Here is a 23161-nt window from a genome sequence, read left to right on the forward strand (position 1 = left end):
GACCACCTGAAATAAATAGAACCTTTGCAACAATATTTCCCCACTCGTATCTTGACTACATAGTTCGAATCTACTACAATATCACCCTAAAGAGGAAAGCAGCATTGTGGATCCGTTCTCAGCCATATCGTCCAGTCTTATTTCACTGAATGTCAGCTTCCTATTTTTTTCTTAGTGTCAAGATAAATGTTTCACTGAAATGAACAGTCAGGGGCAATATTATGAAAGTGCCCCGGGGGCGCAACGGGCATTTGCACCCGCTTTGCACTCCCCGGGGCGCTTTGGTATTACAGAACAGGTCATAGACGCTTCTGCAGCCCCTTCTGTAATACAGATCGTGCTGGCACACATAATGAACCAGCGCTATCACCAGAAGGTGTTCCCTCATTCGCCTCATGCAAATAAGGGAATCCCTTTGCGTCTACGCTCATTCTGTATTACAGACAACAAAGCTTTCAGGAAGTGCACTTACAGTGCGCGATCTAAAAGGTGGCCCACTGTCAGTAAGCACCCTGAGAGCAGCCCTCTGGAGGGGGAAAAGAGGATCCAATGGGCCCCCTAGACATCCCCTTGCAGGCCGGTGCAGTCATTGACTGCACCCGCTTGCAAGGGGATTGCTAATCGCCTCTAAAAATGCTTGGGGCTGCTGCCTGCACTGTTAAAAACACGATGCAGCATTAAAGCAGCCGCTCTGTTTTTTCACATGAATGAGTTGCCCCCAGGACAGCATGAGTTTAGCGCATTTTATGTAATAGGGTGCACTTTCCCTGTTTGACTTTGCATCCGGCACACCTGTTTTAAGGTGCGATAGGGTGCCAACAGGGGAAGTATGCACTATACATAATGGGGCCCCTTGGTATCAACCAACAGTGCTACAACTCCGGTGGGCAACTGATGGTGCCTAGATTCCTGTCTACAAGATGCCATGGAATACCACTGATTTCCCCATCATTTCTTACGGAAAAGTATTTGTGTTTTCACCACCTCCTGATATCTGTGTCCTGATATTTATGTCAGTTCTCCTATTTTTTCATATCAGATAACACTCTGAGACTTTTAAAGATATTTATTCTTTAAACGTATTATTGGTTTGGTGGTATTGCATATTTACCACATGATACAATTTACTAACCGTGAGCCTGGTATTCTGTCTAGAAACCAGTCATACTTTTTGGAATCAAATTGTTCGAGCCTTGAGGGAGCTCACTCATACCAAGAATCACTACACCTTGCTTTCCTTACCTAACAATTCAGTTTCCTAGAGTGAAAAGTAGCCATGATAATGTCCATCTGGTGGGTTTATTGGTGTGATAGAAAATTGTGTTTTTGCATTTTGTTTTTAAGTTGTGAAATATTCACAACTATTATTTTATTATTGGCATTCAAACTACATGCCCAGACTTGGTTTGGTAAACTGTTAATCACATCGTGGTATGTTACATCCCGAGAAAATGGCAAAACAATTACATTGGAAATAGATCTGACATATGCAGCTTCTGTCTTTAAGGTGAGATCTGTAAAAATATAAATATTTCAACCATAGTGGAATTTGCCTTTAGATGGTCATATATTTTGAAGAACTCACTTAGAAATAGTTTAACACACATGATATTTAAAATGTTGTGCAACAGGCTCAAAGTTCACTTTTACTAATGATATTTACTTACATTTTTACATTGGCTCTTGGGGTCATATTTGCAAGCCCCTGTCTCCACCACAACATCACTTTATACGGCATTGTGGTGATGATAGGGGTTTCACCTTATTTACAAGATGGAATTAAGCCACTTAACATAGCTTAACGCTGCCTTGTAAATAAGGCACCCTTTCACACTATTCTTAGCCTGAAAGGGGAGGGCAATGGGTGCTGTGGTGGGCATTTCACTGCAACAGCCATTGATTATGATGCTGCCCCATATATACAAGGCTGGCGTAAATATGGGCTGGGCCGAAATTAAGACCAAGGAAAACCTTGCCTCACCATGGCGCAATGAGGAGAAATATTAATTTCTCTTTGTTTTTGCTGTTTCCATGTGTGCTGTGTTTTGCAGCACACATGAAAACAGCAAAACGCCATTGATTGTATAAGGGCATTAAAAAAAAAAACATTTGCAACTTCAATGTGTGCTGAATTAAGTAGCACACATAGAAGTTACACAATGCAATTTAAAGATTGCTTATGTAGAGGAAGGTACACTTTCCTGCACATAAACAATCTTTCCCTGCAACGCAGAAATTCTTGTACTATGGTGAAAGGGTGCCTGTGTTGGTGTTAGGCAGCTAAATTTAGCACCTGCATTCTTCTTAAATCGAATTTCACTCAGTAGAGCCCTCTTATTGCTTTTTTCCAGGTAGGTTTGGTCATTAGGCTGTGTATGCATTAAACTGAAATGAGCAAAGCCTAGTAATTTGATGACTACCGCACTAATTCATTTTTGTTATGCATCCTCAACTAACCCATGTTACTGACCACCCAAAAAAATACTAGTAGTTGCAACTACCAACTCTTCTGAATTTTAAATGCATATATATGTAACTTTTTGAAGTATATAAACATTCTTCTACAAAAGATTAAATCAAGCCACAAAATCAATCAACCAGTGCTTCAAAAATGGAAATACCATCATTGAAAGACCAATAATGGATACAGTATTGTTAGTATGACAAAGTTCACCCCAAAATTGTGAAAAAAAACTTCCCTGAATGGAACCTGTGGATAAATATATGAGTTTATTACTGGCACTAGAATAACTGGATCCAATGTGCCGAAAGTAATACATCTTGTGTAAAAGGGCAGCATTTCCAAGCCCATATATTTTACATGCATTGCCTCGTAGCAGACTGACCAATCCTCTTACTTAAGTAGTTTGTCTTTTCAAATTATATGGTATAGTTTGAAGCTTCTAACAAAGGCTCTTCCTTGGCTCCCCGACAATGCTAGAAAAACGCTTGTCAAATCTTTCATAATCAGCTGCCTGGACTACGGGAATGCTCTGTTAACATCAGTAAACGACTCCTTGTTGATGAAGTTGCAGGTGGTACAGAACACTGCCACTAGACTAATTTGTAATCTTTCCTCTCCTTCCCTCTCTTCCCCTATTCTTTCGCAATCTCCATTGGGTGCCTATCAGAAAACGGGTTATTTTTAATATCTGTTGTATGTCACACGAGACAGTTCACAAATCCCACCCCGCCTACCTGTCCATGAGTTTAATACCAGATCGACCCGCAAGATGCCTTAGATCCTCGGATAAGGCTCTGTTGTCTATTCCTCGCATTCGGACCTCAAATCAGGGAGTAGATCTTTTTCCTACACTGTCCCCTATCATTGCAATAAACTCCCCCAGCCTCTGCTTATGCTCAGACTTTATTTCCTTCAAGAAGGGTTTGAAGACCTGGCTGTTTCAGGAAGCTTCTCCTGTCTCAAGTGCAGCACAGAGACACTCCTCAGGAGTGATTTGTGCACTATATTAAATGTCTATATCATATCATATCATAATATGTATTTGAAACTCTTATTGAGATTCATTCCATATTACTCTCTGTTATACCTGGTCTGTTATTTAACCTTTGGGATTTACACACTCAACAGAACCAAAATCAAATGTCTTCCCTCTTCCAATTGTACCAAAATTTTAAAAAATCAAGCCTGCTTTCTAAAGTTCAATTATATAAGTTCTTTCCCTAAATGAAACCACAGGCAAAATCACTTGGTTTCGCCCTTGACACCGGCCTGTCCTTCAAAGAGCACATTGCCAAGAAGGACCAAACATAGCATGGTAACAATTCTCCATCCTGAAGAATGTGAAACTCAACTTCCTCCAAAGTGAATTCAGCACAACAGTTCAAGCCTTTTCCTTCTCACCTGTAGATGAAAACAATGCCCTGCACTTTCATCTGTCTGACACCACAGCAGTTCGTTTAATGAAAGGCCTAAAGATGTTGGAGTATTCCACTCCAACCCTGATGTAGCTATGCCTGCCTTCCCAAACTAGACCAAAATGTTCAAGATAAGTTTCATCACACACAAGGCCAGAATAACCGTTAACCCTTTCATAACTGTCATAGAAATTAAACACCTGTTACACAGAGCTGTACAAGAAGCCAGGACATCTCCAGACTGAAAGAAAAAGCTACAAAAAAAGGGAAGAATAAAAGACAAATCTTCTCTATTTATACTCCTATGGTCTGGAACACCAACCTCACCAACATCAGAGCTCCCAAACGCCTTCTGCAAACCATACCTGAAGGCCCACATCTTCTGAGAACACTACATCTTTATATGACAGGATTCAATGCCCTTGAACAACCTCTGATTTACTGTAAGCTATCCTGAGTGGTAACTCAGGATGCAAACCCTTGTTCAGTGCTCTGTTGCTGTCCAGGTAGCAAGCAGTAACAAGCATTGGCAAAGCAAATAGGTTTCGCCTCTGCAAAATCGATTGGTTTTGTAAATGTTATTTTAAGACATGTTGCACAGCAGCAGTGTCTGCTGTACAACACAGCATACATTTATTTAAAAAAGAGCTGTTACATGGACAACATTGACTCAGCAATCAATTAGTTGAGGCGCAAGGGGAAATCAGTGACTAGTTACAGTAGTGGTCAACAGAGCACACTGCACAGCTATGAACAAACACTATTCTTTCTTTATTTGTTGTAAGAAAATGTTGGTTAAAAGTGGGCACAAAGGAAGGTGTTGGGGATGAGGAAGGGAGCAGAATGGAGCCAGTGGTCGAAGTGGGGAAAAAAAGTAGGGGAACTGTAGGCGGAGAATCAGAGGTCGGGAATAACCTGAGATTTGGATCAGTGGGCGGAGTTAGAGGTGTGGCCAGGATTGGCAAAACATCCCAATCGTTAGTATTTGTTTGGCATTTCACTGACCATTTACAGCTTATTATGTTATGTAATTCAACCAATGGATACACATGATTATTTAACGATTAATATGAGTTATTGACATTAAAATAAATTCACAAAGTGGGATATGTTTCTAATCACAGAATGTCCCAAATATGCTTAAAAGTGGAAGAACAAGCCATTTGTTTCTGAGCCATGGATTTTCTGTTGTCAGCAATATACACAGAGAGAATCAATTTTACGTGTGTAAATCACTGTATGGGAAATGTTACATCAGACAAAGGACTACAAGGTGTAGGAGTCACATGACAACCATATCAGTAGGTGGTATAGTTTTAAGAGTGATTGATCTGGAGAAACACAAACTCAGAATTTAAAACTTAATACCATGATTGGAGGTTCCCTTTAATAATCATTATTGATTTCTATCCAAATGAACACTTTTTGCAACATTAGGATAATCAAAGGCTTAGGGAAAAAAAACATAAAGCTCTAGTTTATACCTTGCAGTTTGTATGCAGCTCTAAGATGAAAGCTAATAGCTCACTGTTCTTTGTTAGGATTTTAACTTATAAACTGCAAGTAGCAAAAGGATCTTACTGTCAAAAGCAGTAACCCACTAACCTATTTACAATATGTGCACTTTGTGATGGGCATGGTACATGTTCTTAGCAGCAGGCACATTAACCCTCTGAGCTATCTTTCCATGAGTCAAAACTTCCACTAGACAAAACTCTGATCTCGCTCTAGTAAGACATTTATTTACCGGAGTTATCATGACATTTTTATTATTGCCGAAAATTGCTGTAGGCCAGGAAGGAGGCAGCAAATGCTTTTAAAACCATAATATACAATGCCCCCACTCAAAGTCAGCACCCGTTGCGGTCACACCGGTCGCATCACCCTAGTGCCAGCTCTTCTCAGGGGTCCTGTGACCTCACTGTTGCTCCAGGGTCTGCTACTTCTTAGGCCTGCCAGCAAGACTGGAGGTGAACTTCAGTGTGGATTGTGGTGGGCAAGCCTTTAAGGTGAACCCACACGCCCCTGCTAGGGTCCACCTGCTGGTGTTAAGACACCCAGGCTTTTCCGGATTTGCAGGGTCTTCTAAGGTCTAGCGTGGGAATGTGCTCACTCAGGAGAGTGGTCTGGGGGACTACTCATGAAGGCTGAACCTGTTTCCTCAGTTCTAAATTCGGCAGCTCTGGACCCAGTGCTACATCCGCTCCCTCACTGAACACCATACTGCCCCACTGAGAGAAATTTACATTGCCTTCAACTACAATCCAATTTGACCTGCTATAAGAAACTGGATGCGACTCAATTCAAATTAAGCACTGGCAAGAGCAATATGCTCCCTAAAGGAAAAAGTAACAACATCCTGGAAAAAGCAAACACTCATTGGGAATGAAAGATTAAATAAAGCTTGTGAAATGTAAGCAGGAACAACATGGTGAACTTAACGCTTTTACACTCACTATTCAGAAATCAGTGAGTGCTTCTGCCTGAAAACTACAGGGCCCAGAAAGGACCCATTTCAATGTCCACTGCTTATATGCTTACAAAACGTAAGCAGTATCGTTTAACCCCTTCAGCGCGGCGCGGATTTCCGCGCCGCGCTGAAGATTCCGTGCGCGGGCGGGGCCATGACGGAGCGGTTCCGTCATGCGCACAGCGCAACCGACGCACGTGACGGAACCGCTCCGTCACAAGCGTCGAACGGGTTAAAAAGACCACATTCGTGAACACAAAGCCGCCGTACACATTTTGTTTTCCAATCCACCCATCAACCAGGTATCGCAGTACCTAGCTTTGGCGCACTTCCCCACCGGGGGAAAACAGCGCTTCACTGGCAAACTGAGTAAAGTGACGCTAATGTTTTTGGGGTTTGAATAAAACCAATCTGGGCACTTTAAGAACATGCCGTCTTGCTTTATTTATTGATTTTTCATATTTTGAACCTTTTATTTCCGTGGCTGCACTTTGGAATAGAAAAATGTCAAAACGGCATTTCCAACAAAAGTGTTTTTCTTTTTTGCATCCATTTCACAGGGGAACAAATGAACGACAGGAAGAAAGAGAGGGTGAGAACCATTTTTTGAGTCACGGTTTTCGGTAAGTGAGGAGGAGTTAGACAGACAGAGAGGGAATAAGACTAAGAAAGAGAGGGGGGGGGGCAGCTGCCAACGGCAGAGCAGAAGCGGACACCTTCCTTGTCATGTCTGGGCAGGAAGCAAGAGACGGAGACCTTTTCCTTCTCTGCTCCCCGCCCGTCCCCAAACAGCCACTAATGCCAGCCTTCACGGCAGTGCTTGGATATTTCTTACGTCCAGGGACGCATGTTCCAAATAAAAAAGTAGGGGCACGGAATCTATAGAATTAAAGAAGTAGGGGCACGCCGTGCCCTGCCGTTCCCGCCCACTTCGACCACTGAATGGGGCAGACAAGAGGATGAGAGAGGATATGACGCAACGGCTAGAATGGCTGACTTTGAATGAAGCTGGGGAACCAGATTTGAATCTCGGCGGGAGTCTCAACATCCTGTGATTTTAGGTAAATCACTTAATCTCTCCATGCCCATAAATGAATGTGTCCATCTATGTGCAAATGGTGCTCATGTAAAGCGCTATGACACCTTTGGATCTAGTCAGTGCTAAACACATGCATTCGTATAGAGTCCGTGTTTAAGTATTCCACAGAGGACTACTTTTTTTTCCCTTGGGTCAAGTTACGTATCTAGTCAGCTCACCGTGCTTCGCGCTATCTATCACTTTCAGTATGAGGGGCGCCTGCTTTTGTTTGCTCCTGCATACGTCATTTCTTTAAGAGCGCCGTGCTTTTTACAAGCGTTTCTGTCTACTTGTTATTTAGCGCTGCTCTTTTCACTAAACTACACAGCAAGCTAACAAATACAGAACTTCAGCTGTGCAGCTAGCTGATCTTGTCAAAAACAAAAAGGTCGCGTTGGTCTCTCCTCATGACTGGGTCGGGATTCAAGATAGTACTGTGGGTCTTTCAGAATGGCACCAATATTAAGAACACCGCTTCATACTTTATTTCGGTCATGCGACCATTCTAGTGCATATCAATAAAATACATGCAGACAATTCATGAAAATATAGCAACCATAGTAAAATCACCATTAAAATGTATATCATTAAATGCGTACAGTACATTACGTATATAGCGGCCCAAATAAATACACAGTACTGGATTCCGTGAAATTACCAGATGGTCATATACAGTCGGTGGACCCAAGACAGCTTGAGCCTCCAATTGTCAGATCCACACAATCAGTGTATGTCATTTAAAAACAAAAAAGATTCATGACTGTTTCAACAATATTAAAATGTCATCACTTGATTCAGGCCATGCACAGTAAATAAAAGGCTAACATCCAGGCCAACAGGATAACAACTCCTATTCGTAAAACATGTCAATACCACACTGTAATATCCACAAAGTGCTGGGTGCCTCAAAAGGGCAAGCAATCCGAAATTGGAATTCCTGCAATGATAATCGTTTTATCCTGACTATCAATGCAACTCAGATTGAACTCGAACCTCTTGGCTAACCTGGAACAAAAATGTATGTTGCCTGAACCAGACGCTCATAAAAAACCTACTTACAACAAAAACAATAGATGTTGTAGTATCAGACTTTAACATCCTCAGTGCCACCTGATAACGTCTGATTCCCTAATCGCACAAACGGGGCGAATCCATTTTTTACAGAGAAGATAATATTCTGTACAAAAAACCCAAAATATGTTCAACTGTCTCCAGTGCAGAACCAGATGCTGGACATGTGGGTGTAACTCAATTCATAGCCCGTGTGTTGAATGCCCTTAGGGGTAAACAATCTAATCTAAATCTCACAGAGACTTTTTGCCACATGTAGTGAAATCAGATCATAAAAGAGCTCAAGCTTAGGAAAAGGTATAAAACTTAAAAACTTGGGGGCATATTATCTAGGAGTGGGCGGAATTTGCCAAATCCACTTTCGCAAATTATCGCGAAAATGTTAAAAATTATCGCAAACACGCGGAAATATCACGAAGATGCAGAAGTTTTTTTCCCGCATGTTCGCGAGATTTTCTGCATGGTTGCGGCTCGCCAACTTACCCATGTGGTTGCTCGCGGGCGTGGCCATCTTGTTTTCAGTTGTCTCGCGGTGCATGATCGTGAGAAGAAAGACGTGATCGCGCGACGCAGGACGTCACTGCGGGCGCAAACTGTCGCGAGACAGCGCAAATGGCTAAAAACAATACAACATCTCATGGAGAACGCGACCGGATCAAGAAAACTTGTCGGCGAACGCAGGGATTCAGGTAAGGCGATCGCGCGCACGAGAATGTATTATTTTACAGCGCGAGCAAGAAACAAATTATCGCCAAGCTGCGGAATGCGGAAATTTTGACATTTTCGCGCTTTCCGCGGAACGCGAAAATGTCAAATTATCGCAATTTCTGCAAACGGAACGAAATTTTAGCCCAGGCCTAATATTATCAAGACAGGCGATAAAATTATCGCCGCTTTAGCGTTTGAAAACTGCAGCTAAAACGGCGATAATGGGCTTGATACAGCCGCGGCCCGTGGAGGGAGTTCCGTGGGGCGGTAAGGCGGGGAGGGTCAGGGTGGGGGGTTCTAAAAAACGGAATATGGATAAATGCAGGTAAGTAAACAATTAAATAAATAAAACGAATTTCGTAGCAATCGCTGCATCGCCTGCAGCGCACGCTACGAAATTTGTTTTATTCTGTTTTTCTCCTCCTCTTTCTCTTGTGTCTTTATTGTATACTCTTATATACATTGAATAATTTGAATCCTCAATTTGGTGTAAAATCTTTCCATGTTTATGGCAATATGGGGTATATATTACTTGTCTTTGGTTTTTGATGGAATATGTTAGAAGTGCAATGTTCTATGCACACAAATTTTAATATACTGATATGTGTATACATGTGTATATTCAATGTGAGGTTGGTCTTGTTGTTTATTGATTTGGTTTTAATGTCGTTTTTATAAGTCATATTTATATGTTGTTTGTATGTATGCTGTCATTATATACGTTGTTTTTATATGTTATTCTGTAATTGATTACAGCCCTGAAGAAGTTCCTGTGCTAAGGGAACGAAATGCGTTGGCTGTCCGCTATTAAGGAAGATAAAGCAATTTTGGAATATATGTATTAATTTGGTCTTTCTTCTGAGTGCACCTTCCGTTATGTAAAATTCTTGGATTCACTTTACATCCAACAACGACGGATGTTGGAAGTCGTTACACCACACTTATACATTTATTGTATATACTTTACAAGAACATTTTTGGAATTTAAGTGCTTAACTGTGGTCCGTCGTTGTTGTTGCTTTGTTTGTATGTGTCTTCGCACCATGACTGTGGCCTCCTGAGCCTGCACCTTCGCGAACCTGCCCGTGTGCTCCAGACTCGGTGTGCTCATCGGGACACAGCTGGGGGCCTGTCGTGAGGACTGCGCTGCCTGAAGCGCGATCTGCCCAGGATTGTGATTTAGCGGGCTTTGCAGACTAGCGAGGGTCTGCGGGGCGTCTGCTTTGCCCTAGATTGCTGCTTGTGTGTGGACTTCACCGCCGCCGGCCTGGGGGCTGCATCAGAAGCGCTGTGCCAGGAAGACATCACCGCCGCCAGCCCGGTACCAGAAAGGAGAGAGGTGCTGAGTGCAGAAAAATCACCGCCGCCAGCCCGGGAGCCTCGGGACACTGTGTCCGCTTCCCTGCTGACATCAGGTAAGAGCTGGGATTGGACCCAGTGCGAGGCGTTGCCCAGCAACCAGGGGCTCGTCAGCTGCGAGAGCCATGCTGGCCCAGGAAGTACGGAGTGTCCCGGGAGCCACTGCGGCGTGATCGGCAACCCGACAGAGACCGCGCAACCAGGTAACAGCCCCCACCAGTTGGCAGAGCGGAGGATGGTTACCATTGGAGACGGGGAGCGCAAGTCTTGGGTGTGAGCACAGCCCTCTGTGCACAAATACTTAGGGACCTTGTGGAGGAGCCCCTTACTCCACGGTTGCGTGGAATCTGACTTCCTCATTGCTTAGAAGTAGCGCAGACCACAATAGAGCGGTCTGGGCTACGCGCCCCTAGGTAGAGGGTGATTTCAGAGCTGGCAGTAATGACGCGCACTCGAGCCCGGTGAAAAGGGGAGTTTGGCAGTACCGGAGGGAGTGCAATCTTTCTGTCAAGTGTGGTGACGATTCCTCCACGTTGGGGACAGCGTTGTCGGCCAAATCAACTATTACAGCTCCACTGTTGCGGTAACAGTCACTTCCACACGCAAGAAACAGGCTCCCAGTCATACTGAGCCTACAAGTGATCCTTTTTCAGGTAGACAGAAAACGCTTTTCATACTAGTCTTTGAGAAGATAGACAACATTACAAGAGAGCCAGTAACCCACTAACCTATTTACAATATGTGCACTTTGTGATGGGCATGGTACATGTTCTTAGCAGCAGGCACATTAACCCTCTGAGCTATCTTTCCATGAGTCAAAACTTCCACTAGACAAAACTCTGATCTCGCTCTAGTAAGACATTTATTTACCGGAGTTATCATGACATTTTTATTATTGCCGAAAATTGCTGTAGGCCAGGAAGGAGGCAGCAAATGCTTTTAAAACCATAATATACAATGCCCCCACTCAAAGTCAGCACCCGTTGCGGTCACACCGGTCGCATCACCCTAGTGCCAGCTCTTCTCAGGGGTCCTGTGACCTCACTGTTGCTCCAGGGTCTGCTACTTCTTAGGCCTGCCAGCAAGACTGGAGGTGAACTTCAGTGTGGATTGTGGTGGGCAAGCCTTTAAGGTGAACCCACACGCCCCTGCTAGGGTCCACCTGCTGGTGTTAAGACACCCAGGCTTTTCCGGATTTGCAGGGTCTTCTAAGGTCTAGCGTGGGAATGTGCTCACTCAGGAGAGTGGTCTGGGGGACTACTCATGAAGGCTGAACCTGTTTCCTCAGTTCTAAATTCGGCAGCTCTGGACCCAGTGCTACATCCGCTCCCTCACTGAACACCATACTGCCCCACTGAGAGAAATTTACATTGCCTTCAACTACAATCCAATTTGACCTGCTATAAGAAACTGGATGCGACTCAATTCAAATTAAGCACTGGCAAGAGCAATATGCTCCCTAAAGGAAAAAGTAACAACATCCTGGAAAAAGCAAACACTCATTGGGAATGAAAGATTAAATAAAGCTTGTGAAATGTAAGCAGGAACAACATGGTGAACTTAACGCTTTTACACTCACTATTCAGAAATCAGTGAGTGCTTCTGCCTGAAAACTACAGGGCCCAGAAAGGACCCATTTCAATGTCCACTGCTTATATGCTTACAAAACGTAAGCAGTATGGTTTAACCCCTTCAGCGCGGCGCGGATTTCCGCGCCGCGCTGAAGATTCCGTGCGCGGGCGGGGCCATGACGGAGCGGTTCCGTCATGCGCACAGCGCAACCGACGCACGTGACGGAACCGCTCCGTCACAAGCGTCGAACGGGTTAAAAAGACCACATTCGTGAACACAAAGCCGCCGTACACATTTTGTTTTCCAATCCACCCATCAACCAGGTATCGCAGTACCTAGCTTTGGCGCACTTCCCCACCGGGGGAAAACAGCGCTTCACTGGCAAACTGAGTAAAGTGACGCTAATGTTTTTGGGGTTTGAATAAAACCAATCTGGGCACTTTAAGAACATGCCGTCTTGCTTTATTTATTGATTTTTCATATTTTGAACCTTTTATTTCCGTGGCTGCACTTTGGAATAGAAAAATGTCAAAACGGCATTTCCAACAAAAGTGTTTTTCTTTTTTGCATCCATTTCACAGGGGAACAAATGAACGACAGGAAGAAAGAGAGGGTGAGAACCATTTTTTGAGTCACGGTTTTCGGTAAGTGAGGAGGAGTTAGACAGACAGAGAGGGAATAAGAGTAAGAAAGAGAGGGGGGGGGGCAGCTGCCAACGGCAGAGCAGAAGCGGACACCTTCCTTGTCATGTCTGGGCAGGAAGCAAGAGACGGAGACCTTTTCCTTCTCTGCTCCCCGCCCGTCCCCAAACAGCCACTAATGCCAGCCTTCACGGCAGTGCTTGGATATTTCTTACGTCCAGGGACGCATGTTCCAAATAAAAAAGTAGGGGCTCGGAATCTATAGAATTAAAGAAGTAGGGGCACGCCGTGCCCTGCCGTTCCCGCCCACTTCGACCACTGAATGGGGCAGACAAGAGGATGAGAGAGGATATGACGCAACGGCTAGAATGGCTGACTTTGAATGAAGCTGGGGAACCAGATTTGAATCTCGGCGGGAGTCTCAACATCCTGTGATTTTAGGTAAATCACTTAATCTCTCCATGCCCATAAATGAATGTGTCCATCTATGTGCAAATGGTGCTCATGTAAAGCGCTATGACACCTTTGGATCTAGTCAGTGCTAAACACATGCATTCGTATAGAGTCCGTGTTTAAGTATTCCACAGAGGACTACTTTTTTTTCCCTTGGGTCAAGTTACGTATCTAGTCAGCTCACCGTGCTTCGCGCTATCTATCACTTTCAGTATGAGGGGCGCCTGCTTTTGTTTGCTCCTGCATACGTCATTTCTTTAAGAGCGCCGTGCTTTTTACAAGCGTTTCTGTCTACTTGTTATTTAGCGCTGCTCTTTTCACTAAACTACACAGCAAGCTAACAAATACAGAACTTCAGCTGTGCAGCTAGCTGATCTTGTCAAAAACAAAAAGGTCGCGTTGGTCTCTCCTCATGACTGGGTCGGGATTCAAGATAGTACTGTGGGTCTTTCAGAATGGCACCAATATTAAGAACACCGCTTCATACTTTATTTCGGTCATGCGACCATTCTAGTGCATATCAATAAAATACATGCAGACAATTCATGAAAATATAGCAACCATAGTAAAATCACCATTAAAATGTATATCATTAAATGCGTACAGTACATTACGTATATAGCGGCCCAAATAAATACACAGTACTGGATTCCGTGAAATTACCAGATGGTCATATACAGTCGGTGGACCCAAGACAGCTTGAGCCTCCAATTGTCAGATCCACACAATCAGTGTATGTCATTTAAAAACAAAAAAGATTCATGACTGTTTCAACAATATTAAAATGTCATCACTTGATTCAGGCCATGCACAGTAAATAAAAGGCTAACATCCAGGCCAACAGGATAACAACTCCTATTCGTAAAACATGTCAATACCACACTGTAATATCCACAAAGTGCTGGGTGCCTCAAAAGGGCAAGCAATCCGAAATTGGAATTCCTGCAATGATAATCGTTTTATCCTGACTATCAATGCAACTCAGATTGAACTCGAACCTCTTGGCTAACCTGGAACAAAAATGTATGTTGCCTGAACCAGACGCTCATAAAAAACCTACTTACAACAAAAACAATAGATGTTGTAGTATCAGACTTTAACATCCTCAGTGCCACCTGATAACGTCTGATTCCCTAATCGCACAAACGGGGCGAATCCATTTTTTACAGAGAAGATAATATTCTGTACAAAAAACCCAAAATATGTTCAACTGTCTCCAGTGCAGAACCAGATGCTGGACATGTGGGTGTAACTCAATTCATAGCCCGTGTGTTGAATGCCCTTAGGGGTAAACAATCTAATCTAAATCTCACAGAGACTTTTTGCCACATGTAGTGAAATCAGATCATAAAAGAGCTCAAGCTTAGGAAAAGGTATAAAATTTAAAAACTTGGGGGCATATTATCTAGGAGTGGGCGGAATTTGCCAAATCCACTTTCGCAAATTATCGCGAAAATGTTAAAAATTATCGCAAACACGCGGAAATATCACGAAGATGCAGAAGTTTTTTTCCCGCATGTTCGCGAGATTTTCTGCATGGTTGCGGCTCGCCAACTTACCCATGTGGTTGCTCGCGGGCGTGGCCATCTTGTTTTCAGTTGTCTCGCGGTGCATGATCGTGAGAAGAAAGACGTGATCGCGCGACGCAGGACGTCACTGCGGGCGCAAACTGTCGCGAGACAGCGCAAATGGCTAAAAACAATACAACATCTCATGGAGAACGCGACCGGATCAAGAAAACTTGTCGGCGAACGCAGGGATTCAGGTAAGGCGATCGCGCGCACGAGAATGTATTATTTTACAGCGCGAGCAAGAAACAAATTATCGCCAAGCTGCGGAATGCGGAAATTTTGACATTTTCACGCTTTCCGCGGAACGCGAAAATGTCAAATTATCGCAATTTCTGCAAACGGAACGAAATTTTAGCCCAGGCCTAATATTATCAAGACAGGCGATAAAATTATCGCCGCTTTAGCGTTTGAAAACTGCAGCTAAAACGGCGATAATGGGCTTGATACAGCCGCGGCCCGTGGAGGGAGTTCCGTGGGGCGGTAAGGCGGGGCGGGGGAGGGTCAGGGTGGGGGGTTCTAAAAAACGGAATATGGATAAATGCAGGTAAGTAAACAATTAAATAAATAAAACGAATTTCGTAGCAATCGCTGCATCGCCTGCAGCGCACGCTACGAAATTTGTTTTATTCTGTTTTTCTCCTCCTCTTTCTCTTGTGTCTTTATTGTATACTCTTATATACATTGAATAATTTGAATCCTCAATTTGGTGTAAAATCTTTCCATGTTTATGGCAATATGGGGTATATATTACTTGTCTTTGGTTTTTGATGGAATATGTTAGAAGTGCAATGTTCTATGCACACAAATTTTAATATACTGATATGTGTATACATGTGTATATTCAATGTGAGGTTGGTCTTGTTGTTTATTGATTTGGTTTTAATGTCGTTTTTATAAGTCATATTTATATGTTGTTTGTATGTATGCTGTCATTATATACGTTGTTTTTATATGTTATTCTGTAATTGATTACAGCCCTGAAGAAGTTCCTGTGCTAAGGGAACGAAATGCGTTGGCTGTCCGCTATTAAGGAAGATAAAGCAATTTTGGAATATATGTATTAATTTGGTCTTTCTTCTGAGTGCACCTTCCGTTATGTAAAATTCTTGGATTCACTTTACATCCAACAACGACGGATGTTGGAAGTCGTTACACCACACTTATACATTTATTGTATATACTTTACAAGAACATTTTTGGAATTTAAGTGCTTAACTGTGGTCCGTCGTTGTTGTTGCTTTGTTTGTATGTGTCTTCGCACCATGACTGTGGCCTCCTGAGCCTGCACCTTCGCGAACCTGCCCGTGTGCTCCAGACTCGGTGTGCTCATCGGGACACAGCTGGGGGCCTGTCGTGAGGACTGCGCTGCCTGAAGCGCGATCTGCCCAGGATTGTGATTTAGCGGGCTTTGCAGACTAGCGAGGGTCTGCGGGGCGTCTGCTTTGCCCTAGATTGCTGCTTGTGTGTGGACTTCACCGCCGCCGGCCTGGGGGCTGCATCAGAAGCGCTGTGCCAGGAAGACATCACCGCCGCCAGCCCGGTACCAGAAAGGAGAGAGGTGCTGAGTGCAGAAAAATCACCGCCGCCAGCCCGGGAGCCTCGGGACACTGTGTCCGCTTCCCTGCTGACATCAGGTAAGAGCTGGGATTGGACCCAGTGCGAGGCGTTGCCCAGCAACCAGGGGCTCGTCAGCTGCGAGAGCCATGCTGGCCCAGGAAGTACGGAGTGTCCCGGGAGCCACTGCGGCGTGATCGGCAACCCGACAGAGACCGCGCAACCAGGTAACAGCCCCCACCAGTTGGCAGAGCGGAGGATGGTTACCATTGGAGACGGGGAGCGCAAGTCTTGGGTGTGAGCACAGCCCTCTGTGCACAAATACTTAGGGACCTTGTGGAGGAGCCCCTTACTCCACGGTTGCGTGGAATCTGACTTCCTCATTGCTTAGAAGTAGCGCAGACCACAATAGAGCGGTCTGGGCTACGCGCCCCTAGGTAGAGGGTGATTTCAGAGCTGGCAGTAATGACGCGCACTCGAGCCCGGTGAAAAGGGGAGTTTGGCAGTACCGGAGGGAGTGCAATCTTTCTGTCAAGTGTGGTGACGATTCCTCCACGTTGGGGACAGCGTTGTCGGCCAAATCAACTATTACAGCTCCACTGTTGCGGTAACAGTCACTTCCACACGCAAGAAACAGGCTCCCAGTCATACTGAGCCTACAAGTGATCCTTTTTCAGGTAGACAGAAAACGCTTTTCATACTAGTCTTTGAGAAGATAGACAACATTACAAGAGAGCCAGTAACCCACTAACCTATTTACAATATGTGCACTTTGTGATGGGCATGGTACATGTTCTTAGCAGCAGGCACATTAACCCTCTGAGCTATCTTTCCATGAGTCAAAACTTCCACTAGACAAAACTCTGATCTCGCTCTAGTAAGACATTTATTTACCGGAGTTATCATGACATTTTTATTATTGCCGAAAATTGCTGTAGGCCAGGAAGGAGGCAGCAAATGCTTTTAAAACCATAATATACAATGCCCCCACTCAAAGTCAGCACCCGTTGCGGTCACACCGGTCGCATCACCCTAGTGCCAGCTCTTCTCAGGGGTCCTGTGACCTCACTGTTGCTCCAGGGTCTGCTACTTCTTAGGCCTGCCAGCAAGACTGGAGGTGAACTTCAGTGTGGATTGTGGTGGGCAAGCCTTTAAGGTGAACCCACACGCCCCTGCTAGGGTCCACCTGCTGGTGTTAAGACACCCAGGCTTTTCCGGATTTGCAGGGTCTTCTAAGGTCTAGCGTGGGAATGTGCTCACTCAGGAGAGTGGTCTGGGGGACTACTCATGAAGGCTGAACCTGTTTCCTCAGTTCTAAATTCGGCAGCTCTGGACCCAGTGCTACATCCGCTCCCTCACTGAACACCATACTGCCCCACTGAGAGAAATTTACATTGCCTTCAACTACAATCCAATTTGACCTGCTATAAGAAACTGGATGCGACTCAATTCAAATTAAGCACTGGCAAGAGCAATATGCTCCCTAAAGGAAAAAGTAACAACATCCTGGAAAAAGCAAACACTCATTGGGAATGAAAGATTAAATAAAGCTTGTGAAATGTAAGCAGGAACAACATGGTGAACTTAACGCTTTTACACTCACTATTCAGAAATCAGTGAGTGCTTCTGCCTGAAAACTACAGGGCCCAGAAAGGACCCATTTCAATGTCCACTGCTTATATGCTTACAAAACGTAAGCAGTATGGTTTAACCCCTTCAGCGCGGCGCGGATTTCCGCGCCGCGCTGAAGATTCCGTGCGCGGGCGGGGCCATGACGGAGCGGTTCCGTCATGCGCACAGCGCAACCGACGCACGTGACGGAACCGCTCCGTCACAAGCGTCGAACGGGTTAAAAAGACCACATTCGTGAACACAAAGCCGCCGTACACATTTTGTTTTCCAATCCACCCATCAACCAGGTATCGCAGTACCTAGCTTTGGCGCACTTCCCCACCGGGGGAAAACAGCGCTTCACTGGCAAACTGAGTAAAGTGACGCTAATGTTTTTGGGGTTTGAATAAAACCAATCTGGGCACTTTAAGAACATGCCGTCTTGCTTTATTTATTGATTTTTCATATTTTGAACCTTTTATTTCCGTGGCTGCACTTTGGAATAGAAAAATGTCAAAACGGCATTTCCAACAAAAGTGTTTTTCTTTTTTGCATCCATTTCACAGGGGAACAAATGAACGACAGGAAGAAAGAGAGGGTGAGAACCATTTTTTGAGTCACGGTTTTCGGTAAGTGAGGAGGAGTTAGACAGACAGAGAGGGAATAAGAGTAAGAAAGAGAGGGGGGGGGGCAGCTGCCAACGGCAGAGCAGAAGCGGACACCTTCCTTGTCATGTCTGGGCAGGAAGCAAGAGACGGAGACCTTTTCCTTCTCTGCTCCCCGCCCGTCCCCAAACAGCCACTAATGCCAGCCTTCACGGCAGTGCTTGGATATTTCTTACGTCCAGGGACGCATGTTCCAAATAAAAAAGTAGGGGCTCGGAATCTATAGAATTAAAGAAGTAGGGGCACGCCGTGCCCTGCCGTTCCCGCCCACTTCGACCACTGAATGGGGCAGACAAGAGGATGAGAGAGGATATGACGCAACGGCTAGAATGGCTGACTTTGAATGAAGCTGGGGAACCAGATTTGAATCTCGGCGGGAGTCTCAACATCCTGTGATTTTAGGTAAATCACTTAATCTCTCCATGCCCATAAATGAATGTGTCCATCTATGTGCAAATGGTGCTCATGTAAAGCGCTATGACACCTTTGGATCTAGTCAGTGCTAAACACATGCATTCGTATAGAGTCCGTGTTTAAGTATTCCACAGAGGACTACTTTTTTTTCCCTTGGGTCAAGTTACGTATCTAGTCAGCTCACCGTGCTTCGCGCTATCTATCACTTTCAGTATGAGGGGCGCCTGCTTTTGTTTGCTCCTGCATACGTCATTTCTTTAAGAGCGCCGTGCTTTTTACAAGCGTTTCTGTCTACTTGTTATTTAGCGCTGCTCTTTTCACTAAACTACACAGCAAGCTAACAAATACAGAACTTCAGCTGTGCAGCTAGCTGATCTTGTCAAAAACAAAAAGGTCGCGTTGGTCTCTCCTCATGACTGGGTCGGGATTCAAGATAGTACTGTGGGTCTTTCAGAATGGCACCAATATTAAGAACACCGCTTCATACTTTATTTCGGTCATGCGACCATTCTAGTGCATATCAATAAAATACATGCAGACAATTCATGAAAATATAGCAACCATAGTAAAATCACCATTAAAATGTATATCATTAAATGCGTACAGTACATTACGTATATAGCGGCCCAAATAAATACACAGTACTGGATTCCGTGAAATTACCAGATGGTCATATACAGTCGGTGGACCCAAGACAGCTTGAGCCTCCAATTGTCAGATCCACACAATCAGTGTATGTCATTTAAAAACAAAAAAGATTCATGACTGTTTCAACAATATTAAAATGTCATCACTTGATTCAGGCCATGCACAGTAAATAAAAGGCTAACATCCAGGCCAACAGGATAACAACTCCTATTCGTAAAACATGTCAATACCACACTGTAATATCCACAAAGTGCTGGGTGCCTCAAAAGGGCAAGCAATCCGAAATTGGAATTCCTGCAATGATAATCGTTTTATCCTGACTATCAATGCAACTCAGATTGAACTCGAACCTCTTGGCTAACCTGGAACAAAAATGTATGTTGCCTGAACCAGACGCTCATAAAAAACCTACTTACAACAAAAACAATAGATGTTGTAGTATCAGACTTTAACATCCTCAGTGCCACCTGATAACGTCTGATTCCCTAATCGCACAAACGGGGCGAATCCATTTTTTACAGAGAAGATAATATTCTGTACAAAAAACCCAAAATATGTTCAACTGTCTCCAGTGCAGAACCAGATGCTGGACATGTGGGTGTAACTCAATTCATAGCCCGTGTGTTGAATGCCCTTAGGGGTAAACAATCTAATCTAAATCTCACAGAGACTTTTTGCCACATGTAGTGAAATCAGATCATAAAAGAGCTCAAGCTTAGGAAAAGGTATAAAATTTAAAAACTTGGGGGCATATTATCTAGGAGTGGGCGGAATTTGCCAAATCCACTTTCGCAAATTATCGCGAAAATGTTAAAAATTATCGCAAACACGCGGAAATATCACGAAGATGCAGAAGTTTTTTTCCCGCATGTTCGCGAGATTTTCTGCATGGTTGCGGCTCGCCAACTTACCCATGTGGTTGCTCGCGGGCGTGGCCATCTTGTTTTCAGTTGTCTCGCGGTGCATGATCGTGAGAAGAAAGACGTGATCGCGCGACGCAGGACGTCACTGCGGGCGCAAACTGTCGCGAGACAGCGCAAATGGCTAAAAACAATACAACATCTCATGGAGAACGCGACCGGATCAAGAAAACTTGTCGGCGAACGCAGGGATTCAGGTAAGGCGATCGCGCGCACGAGAATGTATTATTTTACAGCGCGAGCAAGAAACAAATTATCGCCAAGCTGCGGAATGCGGAAATTTTGACATTTTCACGCTTTCCGCGGAACGCGAAAATGTCAAATTATCGCAATTTCTGCAAACGGAACGAAATTTTAGCCCAGGCCTAATATTATCAAGACAGGCGATAAAATTATCGCCGCTTTAGCGTTTGAAAACTGCAGCTAAAACGGCGATAATGGGCTTGATACAGCCGCGGCCCGTGGAGGGAGTTCCGTGGGGCGGTAAGGCGGGGCGGGGGAGGGTCAGGGTGGGGGGTTCTAAAAAACGGAATATGGATAAATGCAGGTAAGTAAACAATTAAATAAATAAAACGAATTTCGTAGCAATCGCTGCATCGCCTGCAGCGCACGCTACGAAATTTGTTTTATTCTGTTTTTCTCCTCCTCTTTCTCTTGTGTCTTTATTGTATACTCTTATATACATTGAATAATTTGAATCCTCAATTTGGTGTAAAATCTTTCCATGTTTATGGCAATATGGGGTATATATTACTTGTCTTTGGTTTTTGATGGAATATGTTAGAAGTGCAATGTTCTATGCACACAAATTTTAATATACTGATATGTGTATACATGTGTATATTCAATGTGAGGTTGGTCTTGTTGTTTATTGATTTGGTTTTAATGTCGTTTTTATAAGTCATATTTATATGTTGTTTGTATGTATGCTGTCATTATATACGTTGTTTTTATATGTTATTCTGTAATTGATTACAGCCCTGAAGAAGTTCCTGTGCTAAGGGAACGAAATGCGTTGGCTGTCCGCTATTAAGGAAGATAAAGCAATTTTGGAATATATGTATTAATTTGGTCTTTCTTCTGAGTGCACCTTCCGTTATGTAAAATTCTTGGATTCACTTTACATCCAACAACGACGGATGTTGGAAGTCGTTACACCACACTTATACATTTATTGTATATACTTTACAAGAACATTTTTGGAATTTAAGTGCTTAACTGTGGTCCGTCGTTGTTGTTGCTTTGTTTGTATGTGTCTTCGCACCATGACTGTGGCCTCCTGAGCCTGCACCTTCGCGAACCTGCCCGTGTGCTCCAGACTCGGTGTGCTCATCGGGACACAGCTGGGGGCCTGTCGTGAGGACTGCGCTGCCTGAAGCGCGATCTGCCCAGGATTGTGATTTAGCGGGCTTTGCAGACTAGCGAGGGTCTGCGGGGCGTCTGCTTTGCCCTAGATTGCTGCTTGTGTGTGGACTTCACCGCCGCCGGCCTGGGGGCTGCATCAGAAGCGCTGTGCCAGGAAGACATCACCGCCGCCAGCCCGGTACCAGAAAGGAGAGAGGTGCTGAGTGCAGAAAAATCACCGCCGCCAGCCCGGGAGCCTCGGGACACTGTGTCCGCTTCCCTGCTGACATCAGGTAAGAGCTGGGATTGGACCCAGTGCGAGGCGTTGCCCAGCAACCAGGGGCTCGTCAGCTGCGAGAGCCATGCTGGCCCAGGAAGTACGGAGTGTCCCGGGAGCCACTGCGGCGTGATCGGCAACCCGACAGAGACCGCGCAACCAGGTAACAGCCCCCACCAGTTGGCAGAGCGGAGGATGGTTACCATTGGAGACGGGGAGCGCAAGTCTTGGGTGTGAGCACAGCCCTCTGTGCACAAATACTTAGGGACCTTGTGGAGGAGCCCCTTACTCCACGGTTGCGTGGAATCTGACTTCCTCATTGCTTAGAAGTAGCGCAGACCACAATAGAGCGGTCTGGGCTACGCGCCCCTAGGTAGAGGGTGATTTCAGAGCTGGCAGTAATGACGCGCACTCGAGCCCGGTGAAAAGGGGAGTTTGGCAGTACCGGAGGGAGTGCAATCTTTCTGTCAAGTGTGGTGACGATTCCTCCACGTTGGGGACAGCGTTGTCGGCCAAATCAACTATTACAGCTCCACTGTTGCGGTAACAGTCACTTCCACACGCAAGAAACAGGCTCCCAGTCATACTGAGCCTACAAGTGATCCTTTTTCAGGTAGACAGAAAACGCTTTTCATACTAGTCTTTGAGAAGATAGACAACATTACAAGAGAGCCATCGATTTTTGAAGTAACTTTATTGATATGTTGGTTTGCTAACATTTTTGATCTGACCTTAATCTATATATAAAAATAACTTTATTTTTTATGATATCTGGTGTAGTGTCCATTTGGGGTGATTCACTGTATTACTGTGAGTGTTGGTGCACATACTTTACACATTGCCTTGGGGATAAGCCTGTCTGCTCGTGCCAAGCTACCAAGGGGTTTTCTACAGTGTGTTTCCCCCTTACCCTGACTAGAGTGGTG

At 44.6% G+C, this 23161-nt stretch overlaps 1 protein-coding gene across 4 annotated transcripts in view; it reads left to right on the forward strand.

Annotated features, from left to right (window-relative positions):
• LOC146829216 (uncharacterized) overlaps nucleotides 1-23161 on the forward strand; it is a 76399-nt gene that overhangs the window by 26984 nt on the left and 26254 nt on the right. The window contains exon 4 of one of the 4 annotated variants that reach the window (XR_014961935.1): nucleotides 9963-11227. The exons of the other annotated variants lie outside the window; for them this stretch is intronic. The gene's annotated coding sequence lies outside the window, so the exon portion shown is untranslated. Of the gene's footprint in view, nucleotides 1-9962; nucleotides 11228-23161 lie in introns of those variants that run through there. 4 annotated transcript variants of the gene reach the window in all.

The sequence above is a fragment of the Triturus cristatus genome, chromosome 5_2 (genome assembly GCF_964204655.1).
Source record: "Triturus cristatus chromosome 5_2, aTriCri1.1, whole genome shotgun sequence".
Classification (NCBI taxonomy): domain Eukaryota; kingdom Metazoa; phylum Chordata; class Amphibia; order Caudata; family Salamandridae; genus Triturus; species Triturus cristatus.